The sequence below is a fragment of the Gymnoscopelus microlampas genome (genome assembly GCF_963454915.1).
Source record: "Gymnoscopelus microlampas genome assembly, chromosome: 4".
In the NCBI taxonomy this organism is placed as follows: Eukaryota; Metazoa; Chordata; class Actinopteri; order Myctophiformes; family Myctophidae; genus Gymnoscopelus; species Gymnoscopelus microlampas.
Genome location: NC_139941.1, coordinates 29931788 through 29938322, shown reverse-complemented (window position 1 = coordinate 29938322; position 6535 = coordinate 29931788).

The following is a 6535-nucleotide window of genomic DNA, read 5'->3' as shown; positions in this document are numbered from 1 at the left end:
GCATGCATGCACACACACACAAACACACACACACACACACACACACACAAACACACACACACACACACACACACGGACAGACAGGGTGCAAAACATAGTCCCGGCCACGCCTTTGGCCTGGCGGAGACATTAAATGGCTACATGAACATAAACATTAATCACACAAGAACACATAAATCCCCTCAACTGTACTGATCATTCATGTATTATTTATTCAACTCTACTGATAGCTTACTGTACTGTGCTGCTGATGATACTGATACTGTTCCTTTTATTCTTCCTGTATCTGCTCTGTGTTTCTTGCTGCAGTACTGCCATTGGCAATTAACGGAATTGGGATCAATAAAGGTCTATCTATCAACACATTTCCCATGGTAACACATTAACAGACCAATGACAATGACGAACACAGGCGTGTCCCAACAAGGTATGCCAAACTGGACACTACACACATAGACCCAGGAGCCTCCACCTAATGCCTTGTTCACAGTTCACACCATGACCGGAATTCCACTTCCATGGTTCCATGCATTGTCATGGTGACAAGCAATTTTGTTAGAACAGGAGGCATAGCCAGCAAAAAGCAGTGCCAACAAAACTTTTTTGTTGAGGTTTGGGCAAGACAAAGCAGCATCCAATCAGAAGCTCACTGTGGTCTGACAGTCCCACTTCCGTTGGATTTCTGTCAATGACCGTTCCCACCCACGGCCACAATGGTTTCTTTTCTGACCGGCGGCTACCGCCTGCAGTTCATTTCTGACCGGCGCTCCCGGCGGCATTCGAAATTTAAGTGCCGTTTAATACTGCATAATTCTGCAATATTACCGTCTAGTTCCGCAATATTTCCATTAGGACCCAAAACATTGCAATGTTGTTGCAACATGCATTGCCACAACCTTACCCGCTGTAAGAAGCCATGACTGAAAGTGATCTATTCATTATACTACTCTGCAACCATAATGTGGAATGCCCTGACATCATCCATTAAACTTAAAGGACGTGAATCGTTGGCTTCTTTCAAAACTGGCCTGAGATAGACACTAAATCCCCTTGAAATGAGGGGTTATATTGCCGCAGATTTTCCTTTTTCCCCTCTGTAAATATAGCTATTTGTATGTGTTGATGACATGTATTCTTGCGTTGATGTTCTATGCTCTGTTGATGAATTGAATACATAGGACCACAGGACCACAAGTCACAGGGTCACACACACACACACACACACACACACGTGTGTGTGTGTGTGTGTGTGTGTGTGTGTGTGTGTGTGTGTGTGTGTGTGTGTGTGTGTGTGTGTGTGTGTCTCTCTCTCTCTACAGACCTATCTCTGTTGACTTTCATGATATTACACTACTGACATTTTGGATGCATAGAGTATTTTTATGCGAGGAGAGAGGAGCCCTCTGATGTTATGCATTAAGATGAGATGACTAGTGATGAAGGCCTCACCTCCCCACTGCCTGCATTCTCCAGCATGCGCAGAGCATGCATTCTCCAGCATGCGCAGAGCACGCATGCACCACACACACGCACGCACGCACGCACGCACGCACGCACACACACACACACACACACACACACACACACACACACACACACACACACACACACACACTCAGAGAGCAGGACTGGGATATCAGCCAGATATGAAACTTTAATATCTAAAATGGACAGTGCTTTTACCATTGGGTCAGCATGCCACCAGACTTATCTTTTAAATGTTCTCACTGTCAAAGTGTTTTATGCTGAATGTCATTTGGTCATGACATCATGTTGTTGCTGTTTTTGCCACATAGCAGTGGGGTGTGTTTGCTGGACAGGAAATCTAACGTGCAGACTCGGTAAACCAGAGATTATTGTCCGGGTAAAAATGCACATAGTAGGAGATGTCTCAGGGACACAGGACACTCTCTTCGTGCTCCAAAAGAGGGTTATATTATATTTACCCCACATGACCACAATAGTGTGTGTCATTGGCCCTTTCTCATTACTATGGTTGTGTCAGTCCACATAATAAAATAGTCCTCCCCATATTCATCCACTAGTATATGTTCCCTGCATATTGCGCATTCATATACACACAATCCTGAGAGCATCATGTAACCTCTTACCAACATGGTTAAATTCCAAACACAAATTCTTTGTTTCAGGATTGCATTCTGTCTGGCTGCCACCATTTGTTCTGCAATATTCCAAGTTCAACTTCTCCTCATTTACAGTTGACCTAATACAATTATACTTTATATCAACATGTTTACACCTCTGTCTGCTTACAGGGTTCTTGGTTGTCATAAAAAAACATTGGTTGTGAGTACTGTTTCCCGTCAAAACCTTCTAGTTGCTGAACTATAGGTACATACACTCCTGTGTGGTTGCGACCAATGCCATACAGTAGGCTACTCTGCCTCACATGTGGATAATGCTACTCTAGGTTTCATTGTATAAAAACAAAACAAAAGCATTTTGTTATTTTTTTATACAATGACTTATACAATGACTTTGACTTTTTTATACAATGACTTTGGTTTAGACTTATACTGTAGCCTGTCGCACTTCGTCTGTCAGTTACATGAGCTCCCCAGTCTGTATCACTGTATCCCTGTAGTCCCAGCATTTCCTGTAACACAACTGCCTGTTAAGTGTAACTTTCAAATATCTTAATACTTGTTTAACAGTAATCCATTGTTCTTTTGTTGGCTTAAGAAAAATACTGTGATTTACTTACTACGAAACATATAGATTTGGTCTTGTACATGTAAACAAATGAATTAAACTACCAACTACCTCTCTGCACTTTGGCATGACCATCACTTTTGCACTGCACATATATAATTGAACTTTAGTTCACAAGCCCTAGGTTTACAAACTTTCATTTCAATGTATCCTTTCCATTTACAGGAGGATAACCCAGTCATAGTCCTGACTCCTGATCAAAATCAATACCAAGGAAAGGTTTCAGCTCTCCCAAGTCTTTTTGAACCTTGCTGTGTGCACCTCCTTCACATTCCTGCAATAATCATCAACCCATCAGGATCACTTTGTTCCTTTCTGTTTCCCTTGTGTAACACAATTTGAATTTATTTATTTGACATAAGGAAAAAAAAAATATATAACAGGTCATACAGTGCATCAAATACATATTTCTTGAACATTTTCAGAATAACAGAATAAAGTAAAAAATATTCATTTCCATTGTGGTCCAGAAATATACTAGGTTTTGACCTACTCTTGCTATAAAGTAATAAGATGGATCATATCCAAGATAAGTTGATCTCACCAATGTTGTTGGCACAGCTGTGCTGTAAAGCATGCATGTTAATTGAGTCAGATCAGAAATGCATATGAGAAGACATACTGAAGAGAAGTAGGTTCAAGGCAGAAAGGTGAGCAGACCTTTAGATTGCAGGATGACCCCATGGCCTTTCCTCTAGTGCCACCCTTAGACCAAACTTTTCCTCTAGTGCCACCCATAGGCCAAACTCTGCACTTGCTTCCTTTTTTAAAGGCACTTTGTAGCTTCTTACTTGATTTTAACTCACTTTTTTGCCGTGGTTTATAATATGACTAGTTCTCAAAATGTCTTAGATTTTGCTATAAAAGGCAGATGTGAAAAATGCAGGGCAAAGGTTTTTCCTTGGCCTCTAGGGAGTGCGCATACAAAGTTTTACGCAGATCAGTGCAGGTAAAAACATGAATCGGCCTGTTATAGCGCCACCATGAGGCTGATTTGAACATTTTCAAGTGGCTTTTCTTCCTCTGCCTAGTGGAAATGTGCGAGCAAAATTTCACGGAAGTCACACGCTCTGTTCATTATTTAAAGGTAGGGTAAGTGATTTGCTTTGGTTAAAATAAGTGTTAAATAGCTCTATATTCTGATAGTACTCATTTCTATAGAGTGTTTGTTCAGTATTAGGAGTCTCCTTGTCTCTCCAGCTCTTTAAAAACAGAAAATGCATTTTCGTTTCAGTTTCAGTTTCAGTTTCATTTCCAATTTTATCCAACCAGGATAGAGAACTCAATCAGGATATAGATTAAACAAGTGAAATTGGAAGTGATGACACTAAGAAATGAGCAGACAAAATTGGAACTGGAACAATATACAAATTAAGCTTAAAAATGGGTACTTTCTCCTGATTGGCTGAGATTTTGACACCTACCGAAAAATGTATTTTCTGTTTATTAAAGAGCTGGAGAGACAGGGAGACATCTGTTACTGAAAAAACACTCTATAGCAATGATTACTATCAGAATATAGTATTTTAACCTTTTAACAAAATACTTTTTGTTTTAACCAAAAAATATCACTTACCCTACCTTTAAGGCATTTTGTTAAAAACGGAGCACTCCTGCAAACTTTGGAAGAGAAGCCAATCTTAGCCAATCAGGATGGAATCTGAAAGACCTGTTTCGTTACTGTGTACCGATTTGCATGATGTTTAGACAAAATCTGTAGGAGTAATATCAAAAAATATGTTTTGCAAAAGACGATCACCTGGTGGCGCTATATCAGGCCCATGTGAAACATTTGGGTCAGAGGTTCTGCTCTGGCATCCAGGGAGTGTGTGTGCACAGTTTCACATCGTTTGGGCCAAGTCGCCGGATGCGCATGGGTGTTTCCCATAGATTGTAAAAAGAATGGAGTGATGCCATTGGTTTCTACAGACCGAAAATGAAGCCTATTTTTCAACGATTTCAAATCCGCCATCTTTCTATATCCATCATATCCTATGGCACGGAAATTAATGCTATTTGTTGGGTAGCTTGTCAATCAAGAGCGGGGGTGGGGAATGAATGCTATTGGTTGTGTAGCTTGTCAATCAAATCATCTCGCCCCTCCTACAGCATACCCTGCTTTATCATCAATTTTAAAATAAATGTGACAATATTTTACCAAAACCCATAACATGGTGATTGAAAGAAGACTTTAAACTAGCGACTGGAAGCACATAGTATTTATGACAATGTTTATTAAGGTAATAAAATCAAGTCTGTGGGGGGCGGCCATAGCTGAATGGTTAGTGAGCCGCAGTGGCCCTGGTTGCCCCAGGTTCGATTCCAGGCCAGGTCAGCATACAGTATGTGTCGATGAAATGAAATTTGTCCCTGAGCAAGATTCTTATATAACCCTTAATTGCTCACAGGTTCTCATTGGAAACAAGGCCGCAAGGACTTTCATGAACGACCTGTTAAAAGGAATTATCGTTAAAATGCCCATATCGTTTTTTTTTTTCATCTAGACTTAACGCATAAAAGGGTCTACTGCTTAATAGTAAACAGCTTGGAGTAAAATGCCAGGCTTGCAGTATACCGTAACAATCCCAGTTTGTATACGTTACCTGTATATTTGGGCTAACACTCCATTAGCAGACATAACACATTTGTCTGTGCATGGGGAATTTCACCAATGGTGTGTTGAAATGTATCATATCCGCGGATCCGCCACTGTCATTCCTGGAGAACCCGGTATTTAACTTAAATCTTTGATGGCCTGCTGTCCTTCTTTGCCATTTAAAGAAAAATTGCCATGTTGAGTTCAGAAAATATTAACCAGGTTGATTTAATGGCAGCCGACTTCATGAGCAGGCTCCATGAGTTATAGCCTACCTCCTGGGATTTATAAGACACGTTTATTTCTCATGGTTTGTATCATAAATATTGTTGTCCTTTAGGTAGCCTAAAGTAGCTACAATCTTACCTTAGCCTATAACTTTGGCCATGACATTTGAATTTGGCGAAAAGTGGAAACATAAACAGACCACCAGAAATCAACATTATCTGAAAAGTAATGAAGTTATCATCAATAACTTTGAATAGACACGCCAGATCCCGTCCTCACCCATATACCCGCCCTGCCGCCCGCCTGCTGTTTTATGGGAAAACCGAGTGAGATACGGCGCATTAGGCCGTCGTTGCTTCTAAATCATTTCCCATTATACACCGATTGACGCCGGTAAAGCTTTCAGCGTCTTCGCTACAGTCCCAAACTGGTTCATTTTCCGTTGAAAACAATAGGCCATGCTAATTGATTTAAATGGCTCTCTCCGCCACGATGCGCCCCTGATGACTTCAAGAGGGGTCTTTAACATTATTATTATTAGTATAATTGCCATTACCCCCACACTTTCCTCTTCGGAATGGGAGACAGAGAAAGAATCCTTGCCCTAAAGCTGAACAAATAATTATTAGATTCAGCACAAACAGACGACCCTCACACACACATACACACACACACTCACGCGCGCGCACGCACACACACACACACACACACACACACACACACACACACACACACACACACACACACACACACACACACACACACACACACACACACACACCACCTTAGAGCCCCTCCTGGCGACCCTCATTTCCCCCACCACGCATCTTTGTGCTGCGTGCTGCTTGTAATTTATGCAAAATTAATTGATACATCTCTTATAATTGATGTGCTGTAAACTTAATGAGTAATTTATGTAATTAGTCAATTAGGGATAATTCCAGCATATGTTCCGTATGCCCAGAAGGTGTGCTTTAC